General features: G+C 39.5%; 1 protein-coding gene and 1 long non-coding RNA gene across 2 annotated transcripts in view; one reads left to right on the top strand and one right to left on the bottom strand.

The window, feature by feature from the left end:
* Window positions 1-25,000, bottom strand: part of LOC118767231 (short-chain dehydrogenase/reductase 3-like) — a 95,022-nt gene that overhangs the window by 59,391 nt on the left and 10,631 nt on the right. The window lies entirely within an intron of this gene.
* LOC118767278 lies at window positions 8,061-20,976 on the top strand. The gene is made up of 3 exons (XR_005003185.1): window positions 8,061-8,175; window positions 13,770-13,779; window positions 20,967-20,976. It is a non-coding gene; the product is annotated as an uncharacterized LOC118767278 (long non-coding RNA).

Raw genomic sequence — 25,000 nt, 5'->3', positions numbered from 1 at the left:
TAGAAGTAATACAGTAACTTCTGTAAGAAGCAAGCTCAGGCAAACAGCTACCATTAAATTAAATACCAACACTACCATCAAAGAGCTTGGCCCACAAAAAAGTTATAAATACCTGGGGATAAACGAAGAACTCGGTATACAATATGCTACCATGAAGAAAAAATAAGAAAAGAATATTACAGGAGCTCATACTAAAAACTGAACTCAACTCTAAAAATTGCATCGAAGCCATTAACACCCTGGCACTTCGAGTAGTCTAATACAATTTTAACATCATTAACTGGAATCTTATAGAGCTCCAACATCTGGCTAGGAGACTACTAACATCTAAGAACATGCACCACCCAAAAGCAGATGTTGATCATCTGTACTTACCTAGAAGTAATGGGGAAGGGGAATGATGCAGGTAGAAATGTCCTATAAGACATCCACAATAGCAAACAGATACTTATCATGTACAGAAGGCTGAGTGCTGCGACTTGTGTGCAAACACGAAAGCAGCAAAATGTTACATTTGATTGTCATAGAAGCTTGCAAATCCACAAGAGAACTTGATATTAATCCTGAAATAGTTGAAGAACCCGAAACCACTGCCACAAAACAAACCAAATGGATTGAGCAGACTGCGAAAAAGAATGGATAGAAACAAATTAAGGAGCGAAGGAGCTAGAAGCCTCTTCATGGACAGTATATATACTTCAAAATCAAAATACTGATGTAGATCAAACCATAACCCATCCGTGGCTGAGAAGTTCAGGACTGAAAGCAGAATCTGAAGATTTCATATTGGCGACACAAGATCAAAGCTTACTCACAAAAAACTACTAGGCTAATGTTCTTCAAAACGGTTCTGACCCTGAATGCAGATTCTGTGACACATTTGATGAAACAATAGATTATCTCATCTCGGGATGTCTTATGCTGACACCAAATGAATATAAAAATCTCCACGATAGGGTCGGACAGTATTTACAATGGAAAATATGTAAACACTACAAAATCAGCACTCTTCCTTACTGGTATGAACATCACCCTGAGCCAGTCGTTGAAGGTAAAAATGTCACTTTCCTCTGGGATTTTCCAGTCAACACCGATAGAATGATCCAGACTAATTGACCAGACATAATTATTAAAGACAGAGAAGAAAATACTTGCACACTAATAGATATAAGCGTTCCCACTGATGGAAATATATCTGTAAAGGTATTTGACAAATTGAGTAAATATAAGGACCTGGAAATTGAAATACAAAAGATGTGGCATCTTAAAGCGAGAATTGTTCCTGTTATTGTAGGTGCTCTAGGTATGATAAAAAAGGGATGTCAGAAACATCTAGATAAGATCCCAGGAGAACCGTGTCTCACAGAAATCCAAAAGATTGTGCTGACAAGTACTGTCCACATCCTTAGAAAAACCCTATCCATTTAAATGTCTGTGTTGTATTATACGAAGATATTTCACCACCGTCCCTCCCCAAACTTCCAGTCATACTGTAACATGTCTTATTCTTCACTCACCCCAGGACACTGGGTGTGTCTCGGCAAGTGATTGTAACAACTACGCAGATTAAAAGTCAATAATAATAATAATAATATTTTTTTTAATTTTCCACCAGGGCGAAGGACGAGAGGGACAATACAAAAGCAGTCATGAAGTGTGGGGGGTTACTTATAATGAAATGATAAAACATACACGGTATACATTAGAAGAAGGGAAATATATATAGTATATGACAGTAGAAAAAGAGGAGGGAAAGGATCGTGATGGGAGTCCCCTGATTCAGGAGGAACCCCCACCATCCAAGATCACCCTGAATACCAAGGGCGAGAGCCCTCTCCAACTTCTTTCTTCCGACTTGCAGGTCTACTCTGAGAGTGGTACGGTCCACTCTTGCCATTTTCGCAACTTCCACACCAACCTTTTGATAAATTCACTTTGAAGACAGCACCTCCCTCTCCACCTCCACTTTCCTCTTCAGTTGAAACTGGAAAAAGTCGATGAGGACTTTACCAAAGAGGAATGTCCCTGTCCTCATTCCTTTCAGCCTCGTCCACCAGACAATCTCTTTCGCCACAGCAACCAAGCAAAGGAAAACTGCTTTATCTACCCGATTAAAGGAGGGAGGCGGGACAATCATCGTTATGAATTCGGACAACAGACGGATCCGTCCTACACGCGACAGCAGCTGTTCGACATAACCCCACGAGTCAGCAATGCCCGGACACTGAACGAGTGCATGCAGAACGGTTTCGTCACTCTGCGAGCACCTCGGAGATGCCAGTCGGACAGCACCTGTAGAGTTTATCTCGAACCGGCAGCACTGCCAAGCTAAAGGCATCTGAAAATTATCCATAGTAGTCCCCGACCAGAAAGTCCTCCGGAATAGACCAGCCAGTTCGTCTTCGTCGACCCCTAGGGTTTCCCCCAGGACCTCATCTCACTTCCTCGCTACTAATCCTCTGTATATAGCTTAAAGTGAAACATCAATTGATGCTATTCTCCGACTTGTAGAGGATAGTGAGTACTTGATGGCATTCTAGGGGCCAGGCGCCCAGTCTCGGCCTACCTTTTATCCAGGACTGCAGCACCGTCGAAGAGAGGAGCCATAGAAAAGCGTGTCTTACAAATGGAGCCCCCACACTTTTACCTTCTACAAATCGTTCCTGGTGGTGCAACCTGAGTGCGTGTTTGTGCATCAAAAGCCATGGCATGCCTAAGCCGCCAGGCAGAGGGAGTTGGCAGCAAATTGACCGCCTTACCATGGGAACGCGTCCCTTCCACAAGAAAGTAAACAGTTTCAAAAGGGATGCCCCTTAATTGTCCCAACTTCCGCAGCAGTAGCTCGAGAGCCATCACATGTAGAAGAGGTGAGAGCGGGCAGCTCTGACGGACTGAATGTGCGATACTAAACGGTTACGATAGGTGGTCATCTACTTTGACCACCGATAGGTGTCGCTGTGCGTTACAGCAATGCAACCTCTGAAAACGGGTCCGAAACAACCGGCCGCTTTAAGGGTGGCTTCCAAATTGCGATGGTCGACCTTATCGAAAGCTTTCGACTGATCTAAATTGAACAGCGTCCCACCAAAATCAGCTTTAGTCCCAACCTTCTCAATGGTGTGTCACACAAGGTGGCGGTTGTCGTGGATAGACCTGCTCGGGATTGAGCACGTTTGGGCCTCTCCGACAGGATTATCAGCAAGCGCCAACTTTTTAGCTAACATTTTGGCCAAAATCTTAAACTATCCGTTTAGCAGAGTTATGAGCCGAAAATTCCCAAGCACGTCCCCATCGTCAGTGTCCTTTCTCGGCAGTGTTACCAAACTCCGGCTAACAGCATTAGGATTTTTTCCGTTCTGTCGCCAGTTAATGTAGTCATCTGCCAAAAGGCTGCCAAACAAATCTGGCATGAGTACATAGAATTCGTAGGGCAGACCACCCAAACCGGGCGATTTGCGACTTGTGCAATCGCTCATCGCCTACCGTATTCCAGAAGCTGTAATCGGCTTTTCGCAGAATCTCACGTCCATTACGAGAGCTGTGGTAGGCTGTCTAGGTTCGAAGTAAAGTCCGCTACCGTCGAGGACCCATCACCTTCCCCAAAAAGCCGCACAAAGTGCTGCTGGAAAGCCGCACACATCTGTTCAGAACCGTCCTGATCTGTCAAAGACATGATCGTGGTTTTGTTTCAACATCGCGTCACTACCGTTCGGGCACATCGGGCGGCTTTAGTCCCTACGCGTACTCTGTGTGCCGGTAAGGACGCATTCAACTACTAATAACCGGGTCCCTGACTACGGGTCCTATCTAAATCGACTGTGCACGTCACAAAATTTGTGATCTGTGTAATTGGTTAATTTAGATTGTGGACAGCCTATGATATCCATATCCTCTGCCCTAATAAATACGCTATCCAAATACAATCTAAATGACCCGCTGTGGTTGCTCCATGTCCACACATCAGCGAAATCCAGTCGGTACCTGTCAGGAAGCCGGAAAGCAGGTTTCTGAGGCTGTTACACCCCATTCTGCTATGTACTAAACCTGCACAATCCTTCTGTGGGTCCAAAATACTATTCCAGTCCCTCACTAGTCCTAAAGTGCGAGACGTTCCCAAGAATGTTTCTAGACGCTTGGAGAAATCTGGCCTTCTAGCCCCTGTTGGAGTATAAACCATCACAGGTCAAAAGGCATCACCTTCGCTGCCATTCTCGTCCAGGACCATTACAGGGTCAAAGAAGATAGACCGTACTTGGAGATCTAAGAATTTCCGGAGTAGCACTGCTACATTGCCACCCGCCCCTGATGAGAACAACTCGTAGTCCTCGAAATGGATGCAAGAGCGTGTTTTCCGGAGATCCTTGTTTCACTAATTGCAGTTACATTTAAATCAAACGACCTAAGATCGTTGAGCAAAGTGACCTTGCTTCCAATCTGATCTCAGGCCACGTAGATTCGCACACCCCATTCTCAGCACAATCATGCTAGTCGGAGAAAGAAAAAGAGGAAGTTACTCACCCTGATTTTCGAGAAGCTCAGAATTTCCGAGCCTCTCTACTGTCGATTTTTTTTAAAGGCTCTTCCGAAAGCCTTTTATCAACTGAATTTTTTTTTAAGGCTCTTCCGAAAGCCTTTTATCAACTGAATTATTAAAAATCTCTACACTACATGGGGAATTTTCCTCGTATTGTTTTATAAACGTCTGACGACCTTTTAAATAATAATCTGTCTTTCGGTGTTTTGAGGATAAAATTCTCTAATTCCATTCCCTCTGTCTATATTTTGTTTATATTTTGATTTACAAAATTCATCAATTCACTGTTGCGCTTGTTTACAACAGTGAAATTGGTGGAAACATTTCGTCTGCAATCTGATGAATATTCTTGTTTCTGATGTTCTGTAATTGGTTGTTTCTGTGTTTCTGTGGTTTCATAGTATTGTTGATGATGTTGCTGTTTTTAAAGTTGCTGTTCTTGTTTTTGTTGTGGTTGTGAATTGGATTGCTGAGTTCTTGGAGCAGGGCTATGTACTCTACCCCTTATTTGCCTACCACCTTTTATCACAAGTGATCCTTTGTTTGGTCAGCTCTTCTTTCTCCATGTCATTGCAGCTGATGTTGGTTTAGGAGGCAGAGAGTTTAGGAGTAGCTTGTTTTTCCGTGGCAACCGGGGGTAGACTCCCCCTTTGTCTTGGTATGGGTGTGGGTGTAAGAGTCTTTGGCACGTTTTGCATGATTTTTCGTTTGTGGTGTCCGTCGTGTCAGCAGCAGTGGAGTTTGGTTTTTCTTCTTTCTGGGCAGAAAGCCTTTAAGCGAGTCACAGACCCACATATGTGATATCATAGCCTTCTATCTTCCACTAACACTGACAGGTGAGTACCATGTGGGGGATCGATTAGATCGGGCAGTTGGTCGATATAGGCTTGCTTGCATTGTAAGGTCATTCCATACCTATACCTGACCAGTTTTGCTTAGACATTTTCTTGACCGCCAACATTGTTACATCGCCTTCTAAACCTGCCACGACGGCCGCCACTAACCAAGTGATGGATATTTCTGGTGACATGATCAACATCCTAATCTTAGCAAGGCGTTGACCACGATAGCTGGGGATTAAGAAGTTTTCATTCCTCAAAGTGGTAGCAGAATGACACTTGGCTTCTTCTTCAGTCCGATGCAGCGGTATGTGCCCATACATCTTAAGATATTCTCGACCACGTCGGATGGAGGGTTTAGGGATACTCTTCTCTCATTCTCTTTAACAATTTTTCTGGCCATTTTCAGATCTTCTTCATCGGAAATCTTCCAAATTTCTCGTAGCAATCGCAAAAGAAACCTCCACTGAAGCGGAGGAAGTTGTGGTGGCGGTAGCAGTGATGTTAATAGCGTTTCTAAGTTTCACTTCGTTAGTATCGTTGTTGTTGCTGTTGTTGTTGTTGTTATTTGCCACTTATACTAGTGTTGCTTCTGCTGTTGTTGTCGTCATAATCGCCTAATGTTTTGACGCATTTCAAAGACGAAACTGTATTCGCCTCAGTGACGTCATCATGTTTGTTCCACGCTACGCCTTCATTTTGTCTTTTCTCCAACAAGGAACGCGTCATTAAGGAACATTATGATGACTTCTTTATCAGCCATCTTTAAATAAATAAGGCAAGTGGCAAAATATTTGTATTTTTTCCCTAAGTTGTTAAAAATCAATATATTTTGCTGCGCATCTCCTGCAAAACAAGGGGTGTTTCTAAACAAAATATTATCGGCGCAATCCGGGACACGGTGGTAACATAAAAGTGAAAACACGGGGCCTTAGAATGCCAAAAGGATTATAAACACTATTACAACTTAAGGAGTGTCAAGTAACCGTAACTTCACAGTATGGATTCAGGAACAATGTTCTGTTTAGTAATAGGAACAATAATAACAACAGTTATTGTAACGACGGGAGTTCTATTAAAATGTATAGACGGTAAAAAACGTGACCGTTGCACATGTCGTTAAAAGTGCATTCATTCACAAAACCTGTATTTTTTGAAAGGAAGTGAAAATCTGAAAATCGGTTATGTTGATGCAGCTTTCCACGCTTATTCCTGTGAAGTCATGATCTTGTGGAGAAAACATTTGTCGAAAAAGTTACAGGCGTTTAAAAATCGAAAAAATCCATCCCACCAAAAAACTATATTTTAGCCAATATTGAGACAGAAATTTTCTGTATTTACGTGGTGTCAACTTTAAGTTGTATCCTGTGAAATTTATAGTTTAGCGTCTGTAAAATGATCTGTTACTTAATAAAGTCAACATGTATCATCTAACTGTTTCTTTCGTCTCTTCATTATTTCTATAGCGTTTTGTAAGTTATTTTTTTAAAATTTGATTCGTTAATGTATTTGTCTGCGTGCGTTTACTTTATGAAGCCATTGATTCCTTCACACAAGAATCAATATGGGTTGCGTATTTCAATATTATGTATACCTGTCATGTATTTCTATACATCATTAATACGTGCATGTGGATGTATGTATTCATATATAAGTTTATATGTACATTTATGCATTCGTGTGTGTGTGTGTGTGTGTGTGTGTGTGTGTGTGTGTGTGTGTGTGTGATCGATCCAATAAACTTTCTAAATTCAGCAGAATCTATTTCTATCTACTTATCTTTATAGATCTGAGTTCCTTGGGCATTTGTCTATATTTATTTAGACTTGTGTCCAGGAGATTTGGCATCATGAACAATATAAATGATGAAAGAGTTGAATCACAAGATCTACTTGCAAAATGGCAAGGTCCAAGCTGTTGATGTAAAACATTGTAGGATGGAGTTCTTGTATTCTTTCAATTGTGTTCTTCAAAGGAATATGCAATACTAATTGTTTGTTTCATAAAGAAGGATGCACTAAATAGAATTGCATCATCTTCAAATGTCTTAGTAAATGTTTAGAGATCTTTACCAATCACTATGGGATGAGGTTGTGAAATCTGACCTCGAGATACTGAGCCTTACAGAGGAGATGACAATGGATCAGAAGGATTGCCCATAGCAAGCAGAACATCTACGCAAAACCTGGTCACAGAATCTCACCATGCTGTGTGCACTAGGGATACAACTTTTTTGTAACTCCATAATCCTGTATCATATTCTGATGAGTTTTTGCTGGAAGACAATGAAAATCAATGGGCTTTTTTCTTTTTTCTTTTTTTTTGTATTTGATCAAAAAAGTTCACCCATGACTAACTATGAAATTTTTACAGTTACATTTGAGTGGATTTCCAAAAACTAGAACCCTGATAGAATAATAAACAATAAAGGGAAAAAAGATCCAAAACTTATAATCCATAACTGTTAAAAGAACTGTATTCTTCATTTCAGAACAACAAAAAGACTAAGTCATATAAAGTTAAATTAGACAATAGTCAAGTTGCAGCAAGTCTAATAGAAAGAATGGAACACAATGGCAGGTTGGCTTTGTTCTTGTATGTGGCATGTAGTTCTTGCATGACCTTAATTGCTTGCTTACAGCATTCATTTCTTCTGCTGATGTTAGTTTTGTGGGCTCCTGTGTCAAACATTTCAAAGGAGTCTTGTAGGGTAGTAAGGCTTGTGATAGCTCTGCATAATCTTCAGCTCTATACACTTGGTCACTGAACCAGTGATCTGCCCCAGTCATATGAGATGAACTGGTACCGACCGATAATCTTCTCCTTGAGTGGCATTTTACTTCTGCCAGACAGTGAGGCTTCTTCTACCATTATATGGCCTCTAGATGAATGGGACTGGAACTGCAACAACTACAGTGTTTAGGCAGGCAGATAAATACAAAAGCACATGGAAGCACCCCTGATCTGATCACTGGTACATGCTGGACTATGTTATAACTAAGAATGGTCTGTACCGATGTTCCTTGTGAACCTTTGTAAACCAACATTTGTGGCAAAGATATGAGCAGAGAGGGATTTCCCGAGGGAAGCCATTTTGAGGAGGAAAGACTGAGCATAGTAAAAGAGTAAAGAGAGAGTAAAGTGTAATGGCTCATTCTGGCCTGACAGGCATTCGTTGCAACTATTGTGAGTGTACTCCAGTACAAATTCCCACAAACCACTTTCTTACCCATGCTGTGCTTAGATTTACTGACTGCACCAGTGTTTTTTTTAATTTTTAGGGATAACACCCTTTTCTTGTAAATAATTTACTGCTCCCACCTCTGTTTCCAAAATCTCCTTCAGAGTAGTACGATTAAATGGCTTGAAAGAGGATAAAAACAAAAACACAGAAAAAATAAAAACAGAAAAAAATAATATGAAAAATATGTAAAATATCAAGACAATTGAGGAAAAATATTGTGAGGTGTATTTGCCATCTCAATATGGGTGGTGTTACTGTAGCTTGTAGCCCCAGGAGGGAGACGATGTTCTCCTGGGGCTACAAGCTACAGTAACACCCACCCTTAGTGGTTAGCCATATTCAGATGGCAAATACACCTCACGATGTCGTGCAGTTACTGTTTATACCTCGTTCAGAGATTTATTATTGAGGAAAAATAGCGACAAGGAAATTCTAATTGATAAATATAAATTTTTATTAAAAAAAAACATGCTGGCAAAGCAAAACACAACACATATGGTTGTCATGGTAACAAGCTGCTAATGCCATGCTATGTGTTGATTGGCTAAAATTACCCAAATTTTCCCAACTTTAATTCCAAATAACATCAGATTCTTAATTCACAAGATAACGTAATTAGTTGAGCAAAATCAAAATTCAGAACTGCATCGATACACCAAAATTGAAGACAATCTGAGCAAAATTAAAGGGGGATGGTTTTGTGAATGGAAAAGACAAGACACTAATTATCTTTAACATCATGAAAGTAATAAAAAAAAGAATTAAGAAGCTTATGTGGTTTTAAAAATACGTTTGTTTTGTTTTGTTTTGTTGTGATATATTTTTTTAGTCTTTTTGTTTTCCTGGGCAAAATGGTCGCATTTGGATTCTATGTTATAAAAGAAGTAACTTTTATAATCTTTTGTTTCTACCTTGTTCTCTTAATCCCCCTTTCATTAGCTAAATCGGTTCAACAATTCCTTTCTTACATCTTCTTACTCGAGAGAAATTTAAGTACCAACGCTCGCCTTTTCTTTCTATGGTTCTTAATAAATGCAAGATAGCTGTCATCAAATCTTCCCAAGATTCTTGTCTATCGTGACATTCATTTCTTTATTGCCCATGGGGGGATAAACATAGAAGGGACAAACAAGGACAGACAATGGGATTAAGTCGATTACATAACCCCACAGCATAACTGGTATGAAAGGATGAAAGGCAAAGTCAACCTCGATGGAATTTGAACTCAGAACGTAACGGCAGACGACATACCTCTAAGCATTTCGCCCGGCGTGCCAAAGTTTCTGCCAGCTTGCCACCCTTTGTCTATCGTGACATACGACATATAGCTTCAGGTGTAGGCTGTGCACTGAGGAAGTTTGTTTCAGTGACTGGTATGTTTGCTGGTTCAATCCTACTGTTCTCCATCTCGGGTAATATTTTCAGTCATTGAGTTCAATCCTGAATGTTTCCATGGTCTTCCGGTGTATATTCTTTCCTCTTTTTTTTCTTTTACTGGTTTAGGTTATTTGGTTGTGGCCATGCTGCAGCACTGCCTTGAAGGGATTTTAGTCAACCAAATCGATTTTGAGACTTATTTTTTTAAGCCAAGTACTTACCTTATCAATCCTCTTTTGCTGAACTGCTAAGTTACTGAGATGTAAACACACAAACATGTATATTATATATATATATATATATACTTCTAATATGTGGTGCACCCAGTAGCTGCCTTTATTATATATATATATAAAGCTAAACACTTTATGGGCAGGAAATCCAGGATAATCTGATAAACCGGCCTTCACCATTTTTAATATATATATATATATATATACACACACATATATACACATACATATATATACTAGCTGTTGGACCCAGCGTTGCTCATATTTTCTATGTTGAAGTTAAGCCCACCTCTGACCTTGTATTGAAATCTTCTACATTCCCCATGCTAACTGTTATCCATTAAGATGTTATATTTGGTTCGGTAGGGATTTTACCTGGTTAATGCCTTCGACATACTCCTACAAACTGAACCGTCTTAAATCGCAGCCAAATTTTTGGGTGTACCTCGACCCGTTAAGAGTCATGTTTGTTTATTTCTCTCACCTAAATGCCACCCTCTCTACAAAATTGATCAACTTGTCCAATATCAGCAAAATCCGAAGAAAAATGTTAAGGTTCTGTCATAAAATAGAATCCATGTGACCATTTACATAAAAATATAAAAGTCACAGCCAAAAATAAAATCCATATCGGTATTTGCACGAAAAATGCCTATTGATTTTATAAAACCACTGGTCAGGTGCAATTATCGACTTTTTTGTCAATGCCTTATATTGACATCAATTCACTGCCATGAGCCTCACTCATTCATCAATTTTCATAAAAATTGGACAAATAGGGTGTGGTTCTTCTCCTGATTTATGTTTTTAACAACGATATATATAATATATGTATGTATCTATATATGTATTAATGTATGTATGTATGTATGTATGTATGTGTGTGTGTGTGTGTATATATATATATATATATATATATATATATATATACATATATATATATATATATATATATGCACATATACTTTACACACACCACACACATATAATATATATAATATATATATATATACACATATACATACCACACACAACCACACACACACATATATTATATATATATATAATATATATATATATATATATATATAATATATATATATTGTTATATTTCGGAATGGTCATTTTGCCAGTTTAGCAAATATATAAACGTATTAATATAATATATATATATATATATATATATATATATATATATATATAATATATATTATATATATATATATAAGAAAAATGGAGAACAAATTCATTTCAATCATCAACTTACAGATATTACCATTTCATATTATTTATTTGGGTTACCCTCATAACCCCTATCTTACTTGTACTATATATATATATATATATATAAAATATTATTAGAGACAAAACCACTATTTTGCAAAACAAACAAGGAAAGACTTAATCAATACATAAAATTTTAATAAATAGTAGCAAAAAACCGTGAAACTGACTTATTGGAAGTCCACCTGAAGATTGTCGATCAAGACAAGAAACGATTGTAGTGGCGGTTTTTTTGACTATTTATTAAAATTTTATGTATTGATTAAGTCTTTCCTTGTTTGTTTTGCAAAATAGTGGTTTTGTCTCTAATAATATTTTATAATATTTTACTATAAAATTGGATTTAATCCTAAATCTGATTTTTTTCCCTGTAAATTTGGATTTATTCCCTAATATTTATTATATATATATATATATATATATACATATACCAGCTGATGTACCAATTAATTCCTGGAAAAGTGGAGCTTATTCCTTGGTTTTGTTCTCATAATTGTTTCACTACTTCAATAACAAGAATGCAAAGTATGTAGCCCTTAAAAACGGAATTTGTGCATTTACAGAGTATTCTAAACTGTCTTAGATAGAATCTTGATCTTGTTTTTAGGAAATCCTAATAAGTTGTGAATACACAAATCGTAAAGTTATTTATGTAATGACATGTAAATTAGTTATCGGATAGTAAGAATTCTAAAGTAAAATGGCAAGAGTGAATGGTGCCACTCTCATACCGTTTCACCCCTCTCACCACTATTGTCACTATTGGTAGTGTTGTCAATTCTGCACTTCATATAATTGGTCCTTAATGCTTGTTCCTGAGCTGCACATATGAGTGCTTCTGTGTCTCTATCTTCAGGTCACTTATTCTTTGTAAGCCCAGTACTTATTCTATCGGTCTCTTTTGCCGAACCGCTAAGTGACGGGGATGTAAACACACCAGCATCGGTTGTCAAGCAATGCTAGGGGGACAAACACAGACACACAAACACACACATATATACATATATACGACATGCTTCTTTCAGTTTCCATCTATCAAATCCACTCACAAGGCACTGGTCGGCCCGGGGCTATAGCAGAAGACACTTGCCCAAGATGTCACGCAGTGGGACTGAACCCGGAACCATGTGGTTGGTTAGCAAGCTACTTACCACACAGCCACTCCCGCACCTTTTTGTTTATTTCTTGTTTAAATTTTTCTTTAGTTACACAATTTTCAGTTTTGATGATGGTCTTCTCTGTGTGTTTCTCTAGTGACTCCATGGAATTTTTTATATACCACCCTGGGTTGTTTTCCTCTGTTTCGAGACAGTCCTGGCAACTGATCAAACCTCTCCCATTCATTTTTCTGGACAAGTACAGCCTATTGGTGTCACACTTTGAGTGAAAGACTCCGTGTGCCATTAACATTTTTCTGGTCTTGGTGTCCATTTTCTTCATTTCTCTCTTTTGCCATTTAATAATTCCCACTCCATACCGAAGTGATGCTATCGCCCACATATTAACTGCTTGGATTTTATTCCATCCAGCCAATTTTGAGCGCAGCACCAACCTCAGTCTTCGGAAATACTCCATCCTCAGTTGCTCTTTCATTTTCTTTTCTATTATCTCATTGAACTCTAGTATACCAAAGTATTCGTATACTTCTGTTTCAATTAGCTTAATCAAATCTCTGTTCGGTAATTCTTATTTCTTTATTGCCCACAAGGGGCTAAACACAGAGGAGACAAACAAAGACTCATTCCTGCTAGGAACTGTACCTTGCCTCTTTTTAGGTAGATTATTCTGCACTTCTTGAGTCCAAATTCCATTCTAATATCAATAGCAAAACAGTGGACTGTGTTCACCAAGTAATTCACTTGAGTCTCATCTTTGCCATACAGTTCAGTTTTCCATCTCACCATACTTATCTTCAGGAAACACGTTACATTCCTTGCAATTCCAAGCAAGTCTAAGCACTTGATGATCCACGAATGTGGAATCATATCATAAACTCTGTGATAGTCAATCCAGGCCATTCCCAGATTTGTTCTCCTTTGTTTACAATCTTGCATTACCATTTTGTCTATCAATAATTGATCTTTAGTACCTCTGCATCTTCTTCTACAGACTTTTTGTCCAGTCATTACTATATCGTTCTCATCAAGAAACTTATTTAGTTCTTCTGCAATTCCTCCTTACAATAACTTCCATATTAATGGGAGGCAGGAAATCGGTTTGTAATTGTCAGCAGCATTTCCCTTTTATGCATCCTTCAGGCACAACACCGTTCGTCCTTTTGTCAACCTGCTCGGGATTTCTTCTTTTCCATTGTTAACGAAATTGGTGATGAGTATTTACAGCAGTGTGATGAACCCACATTCTGGCAGATTAATGCCTGTCTATGTGCTCTGGCTACTACTACAAAGCAGTAAATGAATGACATTCAGAAAGTAAACGGAAACAAACAACCATGATGGGTTTTGAAGACAGAGAAAAAGATGAGTGGTTTACGGAAGACCATCAGTCCTGTAATGTTGCTTATTGCGAACAAGCAAATCACTGTACGTCTCACCAACAAAAGCAAAGAAGGAGATAGAAATGATGTTTGAAGACAGCAAAAGGAGGACACTCACTTAAAAACTGATTACCCTCAATCTGGAGCTAAAAGGTGTCAGTGAAAAACTCTGACATCAGAAGAGAATAACCGAGAGAAGAACAATAAACAAATAATTTAACTGGAACCAGGCAGCATTAAACAGAGACATGAAAGGAGGAGCAGTGGACATCACGGAAGCTACTTCGCAAGAAGACATAGACTCCTTCTGGAAGAAAATCTGGAGTGAAGAGAAGGAATTTAACAAAGATGCTCAGTGGCAGGAAGAAATCTGAAAAAGTTATTGCTCCTGCGTTACATCCAAGACATACAACATTGATGGTGAAACTCTTGCAACTGTGATCCCAAAACTACAGGATGGAAAAGCACCTGGAAGACACTTGATTGTTGGATATTATTACAAGAAGCTAACATTCTACCGACCATATCTTATCAATCTGCACCAGCAAGCTCTCATTGGGAAAGTAGCATACCACATTCGTTAGCTCTGGCAGAGACAAAATTGATCCCCAAATGCAAAACCATCCACATGGCAAAAAAACTACCACCCAATTGCATGCCAGAACTTAATGTGTAAGATATAACAGCATGTTTAAACCGCTTCCTTCTAGACCATTGTGAAACCAATAACATTATCACAGCAGAACAAGCAGTTGGGAAGAAGGGAGTCTGGGGATGTGCTGAGCAATTATTAATCAGCAAAACTGTTATGTCAGAGCATAAGTGCAACCTAGTTCCAATGTGGCTAGACTACAAGAAAGCCTTTGACTGTTCCCCACTTGTAGGTACTAGAAGCCCTTTATCTTGCTAAAGTTTCAGTGAGCATAATCAAAGCCATAACTGACCTGGTTCACCAACTTGAAATTAAACACAGAGTGACTGTATTATCACTGGTAGAATACAGTATCACAAAGGCATATTCCAAGGGGATAGCCTTTCTGTGATGTTTATACTTTCTGTAAACCCCTTGTCATTCATGTTAAGGAAGACTGAAGGGTTTCTCACTGGTTCACAAGGAAACAGAAATACCAAAATTACACACTGTTTCTTAAAACTTTATGCAAAGAATATGCATGAGATGAAAAAGAGCCTTGATCCTAGTTACAACATTCTCGAAGGATGTAGAGTTGAAGTTTGGTCAGGATAAATGTTGTTATATGGTTGTGAAAAGGGGACAAACTATAAACCAGACAATGACGAGTATCTAGTGGGTGGGGGGGAATATACCTTACAATGGCACCTGTAGCAAAACATGTGTCACTAAAGAGTATTACAGCCAAATAAAGTAAATTTGGACCATGGAACCCTCTGTATTCAATAAAACAGTGGCCCACAATGTGTTTGCAGTGCCAGTACTCATACCAACATTTGGGCTGCTTGATTGGACACTTGATGAGATCTGAGCCATTGATGTGAAAACCAACCCCAAAATTACTAACAAGCACGCATAGTTTCCACATAAACAGTGACGTAGACCTCCTTTACCTAAAACAAAAAAAAAAGGTAGCTGAAGCTTAACATTGATCCAAAACGCCTTTGAGCGCTGTATTATATCCCTTCAGCAAAATCTTTAAACCACCAATCGTTGAAGTGCATCCCTTGACCAAGTTTGCTTACATGAAGCTTCTCAAAACCAAAAAAGGAGAAAGTTAATTCGAAGACTACAGACCCAATCCATCACTGGAACTGTAAAAATCTGTAAAACTTTCCAAAAGTTTATCATTTAAATATATATGAGCATGTCTAGATATGTAAATATGCATGAGAATACATACATACATACACACATACATACATACATACATACATACATACATACATACATACATACATACATACGTACATACATACGTACATACATACATACATACAAACATACATACATACAAACATACATACATAGGTACGTACGTACATACATACATACATACATACATACATACATACGTACATACATACATACATACATACATACATACATACATACATACATACATACATACATACATACATACATACATATATACATACGTACATACATACGTACGTACATACATACAATGAGCGAGGTCATTTCCAGTGCCGCTGGACTGGCTCCTGTGCAGGTGGCACATAAAAAGCACCATTTGAGCATAGCCGTTGCCAGTACTGTCTGACTGGCTCCCGTGCCGGTGGCACGTAAAAGCACCCACTACACTCTCGGAGTGGTTGGCGTTAGGAAGGGCATCCAGCTGTAGAAACTCTGCCAGATCAGATTGGGGCCTGATGCAGCCATCTGGTTCGCCAGACCTCAGTCAAATCATCCAACCCATACTAGTATGGAAGGCGAACGTTAAACGATGATGATCATGATGACATACATATATACATACATACATACATACATACATACATACATACATACATACATACATACATACATACATACATACATACACACACACATACATACATACATACATACATACATACATACATACATACATACATACATACAGGACCCACACAAATGATTTATTTATAGTGATCAAATGTATGTTCTGTACATTAGCTAACCTCGCTTCATCAAATCGATGTTGTTTGAACAGGTGCACACAGGTGTACCATACATCAAGGGTGTTGAAGTGATCACAGACCAATGTGAGACGAATTGCTTTGTTCAAGAACACAATGTAGCACCTGGCCTAGGAATTGAAATCACAATCTAGGGATCGTGAGTGCAACACCCTAACCACTAAGCCATGCACTTTCAACAACAACCACAACAACTACAATAATAAGAAAAAAAGTTCAGTAGTTTCCATGAATTGATCGCAGAGCAATTTAATGCATTGATCAGTGAAGAAGATGAAATCCCGGGATGGTTGACAAAAGGACGAATGGTGTTGTGCCTGAAGGGTGCATCAAAGGGAAATTTTGTTGACAATTACAGACCGATTTCCTGCCTCCCGTTAATGTGGAAGTTATTGTCAGGAGGAATCGCAGAAGAACTGTAAAACTTCTTTGATGAATTGCAGCCCCCATTTCAGTGCCAAATTGACCCCTTACAGCACTTCATCCAACTCACCCATGTTGATGTGATTGTAATCGTTTCATTTTTGAAGCCAGGCTACGTCCCCCCACTTCAACGTTTCCGATTTCCAGTACAACCCCTATTGCTATGCTGCTAGCATTGCTACATAAAGTTCCATTCTCCAATTTCGGCACGTACCAGTTCCCGTTTACTGGGTCTTCTGTTCTTGTCCTCTCCACGTTCTCCTGCATCATCGTCACCATCCCCTCTCCCACCACCCAGTTTGCCCCTTTCTGCTTGTCTCTTGATGTTGCTGTGCATGCTGTTCGTAGCCACCCTGCGTTTGGATAGCGACCCACTAAGTCTCCCACGCATCAAGAATAGTGCTCTCCTGCTGATGCTGGTACCTAGTTCCGGGATCTCATTTCCCCCTCCGAAACGAGCCAGTTTTATTTCTTTAAAGCTTGAGCCCAAGTGCTGTTCCGCCAGCAATTGGTTCCACTGGCATCGTAATCAACTCGAACTTCTTGAGATGATTTACAACCTCGGTAGCAGATACTACAGCCTCGTGTCTACCAAGATGTCGTCCATATAGGAATTGGTGACCCTTCTTATCTCGTCCACCTTTCCCAGGACAGACCTGAGCACTGTCGTCATGATCTTTGTCACAGAATTTAGCCTGAAACCCAGCCTAGTCAAACAGTATGTCTGGCCCTTATATCGCACCAGCTGATACTGCCACAGTTTTTCGCTCACATGGAGCTGTAAATATGTTGACTTGAAGTCGACACATCGTTGCCATCCTTGTCATCTGTCTCCATTTGCGCAGCAACTCACTGCATATGTCAGCTACCTCGCTACCCGTGTGGCATGATACATGGCCATTCTTCTCCCGAAAGTCCAGTACCGGCCTGATTTTGCTCTTTGTTTGCTCCACTACTGCCATTAGTGGTAGCACTCCACTCATCACTTCCTCCTTTTACAGGATAAGGACACCCTCCATAATCCACCTCTCTACCTCTCTTTCAAACTCACTCCTGGCATGTCCTTTCAAGGTATGCTGGTAGCAGCGTAGTCTGTTCTTCAGCATCGGAGGCTTCTCTTTCCGTATCACTCTTATTATCCACCACTGATCGTCGAACTCCACATTTGTCCCCAACGGTGTAAGCAGTACAGTCCCTCACAGATCTCTGCTCCTTCCCACGTTGTAGACACACAGTGCACGATACCCCTGCAGCACCAAAATGAAACCACGTCCCCAGCAACACTGACATCGAGGCGGTTGATCGCGTCCATCCGCATCACCACGGCAATTCCGTCTACCATACGGTCAATGACAATTGCCAGCTACCTCATTGTTGTAACCCGCACAGTTATCTCCATGCTATCGTTACAACCAATTCCGCTGCCGTTGACCGCCCGAACACTACTTGTCCCCGTCCGTTTTTTTGCTACCCTCGGGGTTACGAGAGACATCGCACAGCCCGTATCCACGAGGACTTTGAACAGAGGAGGACAAAACAGTCGGTCAACCAAGTATAGCCCGAAGGCTCGGAGCACTGAAGGGCCCGCATTCTATGTTAGCTCTTTGATATCAATGCTAAGGGGCCTGGTAAACAGTTATACCCGACGGCCCTTAATACTCCGTCCGTCCGTCCCTGGCTTTGAAAACCTTTCCCCCTACAAAAGATTTAAACTGCTGGTACGAATGCCTGTTCGATCGCAGATGAAATTCGAGAGGCAGCAACTTCCTCGTAGCCTTTTCCCTGGCTGCAGTTTCGAGCAATATGCCCAGTCTGTCTGCACTGCTAGAAAACGAGTCCGGGTTTCATCTCTGCACAGTCCATTGACGTGTGCGGTCCCTGGCACTTGAAACACCGGCTCATGAACGGTATCTGTCGCTCCACAGCAGTTTTCTTCTCCCCGTTCTTTATAGGTTGTTGCATTACGTCGTGGTCTTCTGCAGCTCCCACCACCACCACTGACTTCCGCCTGGTGTTTTGTGTCGACATGCGTGCTTCAGCAATGAGAGAGCGTATTGCCAATTTTTTCATTGCCTGGTAGTTCTTGCTGTTGCACTGATGTAGCCATTTACGAATGCCAGTCGTGCTGTCGTCTCTAGGCCCTCTCTGGTAAGAGCGGATAGCATAGCCAGTCTCCTAAACTCCGCGGCATACTCATCAACCTGTTCTCTTGTCTACCTGATCGTTCTCGAGGTACAGCGCCAGCAAACGTCCCTCCAGGTACAGGGCCATGAGACTTGTTACATCGTTGATGCCTTGTGGCCTGGCGACTACTTTGATCTTACGGAGGCAGGTCCCTTGACCGTTGACGTGACAACTCATCTTATCCCCACAGAAAAAAAATGCGAGCGTTGGTACTTAAATTTCTCTCGAGTAAGATGATGTAAGAAAGGAATTGTTGAACCGATTTAGCTTATGAAAGGGGGATTAAGAGAACAAGGTAGAAACAAAAGAATATAAAAGTTACTTCTCATCTTTCTTTTTTTTTTTTCTTTTGTCTTCACATGCTGAACATAGAATCCAAATGTGAACCCTTGTTTTATAAGGTTTATGTGGCTCCCAATGAACTTCAGAAATGGGAAGCTGTGATTGGCTGCTTGGAACTATGGCACGAAAATAAGCGGAGGCAAATCGCGTCACGTGATAACCAGCGGTGCGAACGTAGTAGAGACCACGTGTCAGCCAATCGAATTAGTGTTTACAACAATGTTGAACTAGCCAAAGATGTTTGTAATCTCGAACGAGAGTATTCTTAATACTCTTCTCAAACAGTGAGGATAGCAATGAGAGAACGATATTGCTACACTGAACATAGAATCCAAATGTAACCATTTTGCTCAGAAAACAAAAAGACTAAAAAAAAATAAATAATGTGTTGTTTAAACCACAAAAGCTCCTTAATTCTTTTATTATTCTTTTCATGATGTAAAGCTAATTGTCTTCTGTTAAATTCTTGAACATAATTCTTTCAAACAGATAACCGAGATAAGAACCCAACAGTTGTAACCTTACATTAAAGAGAAACGCGAAATCTTCTTATTTTAGTTTCTCGATATATGAACTTGAAGTAAAATGCTGGTATTAATACTTTCCATATTATAATTCCAAGTAGTATCGATAAAATTGCTACTACAGCTAGATTTGACAACATTATGTGAAGTGACCGTTACTTGACCCTCTTTAAACTTTTCGGCATTCTAAAGCCCTGTTGTTTTCACTTTTATTCTTACCACCGTATTCTGGACATTGTCCGGACTGTGCCGAAAGTATTTTGTTTAGAAACACCCTTTGTTTTGCAGGAGGTGTGCATAAAAGAATATTGATTTTCAACAACTTGCGAAAAAAGCAAATATTTTGCCACTTTCCTTATTTATTTAAAGATGGCTGATAAAGGAGTCCTCATAATGTTCTACAACGGCGCGTTCTTTGTCGGAGAAAAGACAGCATAAAAACGTAGCAGGGAAATACACTTGGTGACGTCACCGAGGCGAAAACAGTTTGGTCTTTAAGCAGCGTCCAAGTGATTCGGTGATTATGACGACGACAATGACAACGGCAGCGGCCACACTAAGCAGCAGTGACCAATAACAACAACAGCAACAGCAACCATATCAACAACAACAACGACGACGATACAGACAAAGGGAAAATTTAAAACGCGAATATCATCACGGTCACCGCCACCACAAACACCTGCGTTTTTTTAATAATGGAAGCCAAGGTTTACGAATCGGAAGAACATCGTCTCCTTCCATCATTTTTTTGTTCTTCGTGTAGCATACATAGTTCAAGCTGCCGGCAGGCGAAGAGAGAAAACTGCAAGTACAAATGCTATTTACAACTGGTTTATTTACAGGATTCACAGGATAGGTGAAGTGTGCTGCTCTCAGCAACCATATTTAGCTGTGTGCGTTGTGTAGTATCTCCGTTTGTGCGGGCGCATTGCCGCTGGAGATAGACAGGCAGAAAGCCACAGCCAGTGGTGGTGTTTAGCCAGTGCCGCTGTGAGGTGGCGCCAAAAAGAGAGACATCTAAATAGGGTTTTCCCTTTATATAGTTTCCATCGAGAGCCTGGTTGTGATCCCGCGCATGGCAAATGGATGCAGGTGAGGTCTCACTCCAGTTTCGGAGATGGCAATGGCTGCCACGAGATCTCATCCAATATGGCGCTGGCTGCTTGTGCCGCTACAGTTTCTTTTGCGATTGCTACAAGAAATTTGGAAGATTTCCAATGAAGAAGATCTGAAAATGGCCAGGAAAATTGTTAAAAGGAATGGGAAAGGAGTAGCTCTAAACCCTCCATCTGATGTAAACGAGAATCCTATGATGTATGAGCTTATACCGCTGCACCGGAGTTAAAATACGCCGGGTTGAAAATGCTTCTCAGAGCCAAATACAAAAATGTGTTGGTGCGTGTTTGAACTGTTGGAACAGAAGATCCACATCACCAGATGAAAGAAATTTGAAACTATTGAGATTTAAGACCAAAGAAGGAGTTAGGTGTCATTCTGCGACCACTTTGAGGAATTTTCATTCTTCTTAATCCCCAGCTATTGTGGTCAAGGCCTTGCTAACATCACAAACGCAAAATCGACTTTGTCTTTCATCTTTTCGAGGCCGATAAATTAAGTCCCAGTGGAACACTGGGGTCGTTGTAATCGAATGGTCCACTCCCCTAAAATTTCAGGCATTGTGCCTACAGCAGAAAGGATTATTATTATTATTATTATTATTATTATTATTATTATTATTATTATTATTATTATTATTATTATTATTATCATCATCATTATTATTATCATTAATTAATTAATTTATTTATTTATAATTACACAAAGCTGTTTACGAAGGCCAGTCGTGCTGTCGTCTCTAGGCCCTCTCCGGTAAGAGCGGATAGCATAGCCAGTCTCTAAAACTCCGCATACTTTTATCGACCTGTTCTCTTGTCTAACCTGATCTTTCTCAAGAACTTTCAGAGAAGTTTCTATTTGATCAGTCAAAAATGCGAGCACATTTAAGATTTTGCCTAGAAAACAATAAATTCCGCAGTAACTAATGACACAAATAACAACGTTGTATTCACCACAAACAAACATTATTCCTGCAATTCAACAAGTTCATATAATTAATCCCCAAGTTGGCGCATATGATTGTGGCCCTTTTGCCCTGGCGTATGCATTTGAACTGGTCATTGGAAAGGCTCCAGAGAAGTTTCTATTTGATTAGTCAAAAATGCGAGATTTTGCTTCGAAAATAATAAATTTGTTCCTTTCCCGAAAGTAAAGGTTTTTCAAATGTCTACAAAAACCACAGAAGTCACTCACTTTCTATCATCCACCCAGAAATGGATTACCCCTAGAAAGACGACTAAAAATTGCAACTTCTCATATGAACATTCAGAACAAATTTTATCACCCAATAGGTTCCGTGTTTTAAGTGAAGATTTCGAGCAAAAAGTAGTCAGGAATCTAATGAGAAAAAGATTCTGAAAACCACTTGCCCGAGAAAAACCATCACACTAGATAATAAGTCGGTCATAAATTTATGTAAACTAAAACTTTCGCCTAATGGTATCTCAGTTTTAGAGCTTGGATTGAGTTTTGGATCTTTTCGGTTTGAACGGCAGTTTTTTAAAATAATTTCCACGTGGCTTTATTGAGAAAATTCTATAGTTTGTAAGATATTTGTTGTTTTTTTCTTCAATTTCTGCAATTTCAACCAATCAATGACGTCTATTGAAGGTGAAAACATTCTGTGCCGTATGAATATGTCCCTCGTTTAAGAAACAGATTGGGTTTATTTACATTTCTGAAGAAAAAAAAAGATACCCCCACCCCCACCCCACCCCTAACCCAAATCCTAAAACAGTTTGAAATACAATAGATCGATACTAGGGTCATAATTATGGGTGATAATTTCATATGACACCAATAGAAAAAACTGCTGTTCAAACCGAAAAGATCCTGAGTTTTTGCCCAAGCACTAAGAATTTCGGCAAGAATAAACTAGCTCAAGGGCTATTTCAGTTTGTCCGCCGTCACAAGCTGAAAAAATATATTTTTGAAAAAAATGGTAACGAGGAGTCAGAAAACTCTATGTTTACAAAAATAAAAATGATGATGATCGAATCCGGCATAATTAGATCGAAAAGAATCCCAAATGGTATCCAGATAAAGTTCGGGATGGACGTTCACAAGCACTTCTGGAATTTCTTGAATCTTGCCAGGCAGGCATTAGAGAAAGCCTTAAAACAAATGGAATGAAGTCCTAGAATAATCTCGCAAATTCCCGACGTCTAGCTAATAACGATTCTATTGTTATTAAGATGGCAGATAAGGGAGACACTGTCGTAATTATGGATAACAGTGAGTATATTTCGGCTTGTGAAGAAGTTTAAGTGACAAAACTTCGATTCAAATCCCCAATTACAGAGAACTTGACAAAATAATTCTGGAAATGGAGGAAAACAATTTCGTTAATGAGGCCGAATTCAGAACTTTATGGTCAGAAAGAAGAACATCGGTATTTTATGGTCTCCTTAAAATACACAAAACGTTAGAAAGATTTCCTCCAATGCACCCAATTTGCAGCGAATATGAAAGATGCACGGCCAAAATTTCGAAATGGCTGGATGGCTTTCTACTCCCCGTCGCAAAACGATCAAGTTCCTATATTCGGGATACCTTTGATTTTATATCTAAAATCAACAACTTTTTTTAAGCACTGAAGCCGTATCGAGAACTGTTTTTTGGTAAACATGGATGTTTCTTCCTTATATCCCAATATTGACCATAATGAAGGGGTAGAAGCATGCATGGATGCCTTCGAAAAGCGGTAAAACAAAAGTATTCCATCAAATTTTCTCTGTAGTTTATTGAGGTTTGTGTTAGAAAGTAACACAATGAAGTCTAGACAAAGATTTTACCACCAGACGAAGGGTTGCACCATGGGTAGCCCCTATGGCAGTTAATTTCGTTAATATCTTCAAGATGAAATTCGAGACACAGTTACTGAAGACATTCAAATTCCTTCATGGTCATGAACCAATACTCTGGTTACGGTTCATTGACGACGTATTTTTTGTCTGGGAAGGATCTCAGGATAGTTTAATGGACTTCTTGCATTTCTGTGACTGTTATGCTAGAAACTATGGCTTAAGTCAAACATAAAATTTACGTCTAGTTTTTTCTCAAAAACTAGCGTTGAATTTTTGGACACAAAAGTCAAGTTTTCTGGAGGCAGAATAGTGACAGGATTATTTTACAAGCCCACATCATCCCACATTTATCTTCATCGCCGCTCCGATCATCCACATAATCTTATTCGGTCAAATCCGAAATCCCGATTCTTGAGGATAAAACGGATTTGTACTTCATAGGGGATTACTGGAAACACTCAAATGCATTTGTACGTCATTATGTCAAACGCGGTTACAGTGAATCCCGATTAAAGGAAATAGCAAATGAAATAGCTAAGATTAGCAAAGATAGTCAAACCATCACGCATAATTTTAGCAAACACAATACAATAGATGACAGAATTCCTTTAGTGATTAACTGGCACCGACATTTCGCTGGCATTTCGAAAGTGTTACATGAAAGTTACCAGCATGTGTTGAAGAAATATCCTCGTTTCAAACAGATATTTCGTCAGCCGCCTATTGTAGCCCTTAGACGGAATAAGAATATAAGAGAATTATTGACCTCTATTTCTGACTCCAAGAAAACGAACATTGGAGTATCTGTACGCTGTATTTTGAAAAAGCAGCCGCAAGAGAGATAAGCCCTGTTCATTGTGCAACAACATATGAGTGAAGTGAATTCCATCAGAAACCATAACAGAAATGTTATGATTTAT

This window comes from Octopus sinensis, linkage group LG20 (assembly GCF_006345805.1).
Source record: "Octopus sinensis linkage group LG20, ASM634580v1, whole genome shotgun sequence".
Classification (NCBI taxonomy): Eukaryota; Metazoa; Mollusca; class Cephalopoda; order Octopoda; family Octopodidae; genus Octopus; species Octopus sinensis.
Note: the sequence above shows the minus strand (reverse complement) of the source record. Positions and strands in the feature narration are given on the sequence as shown.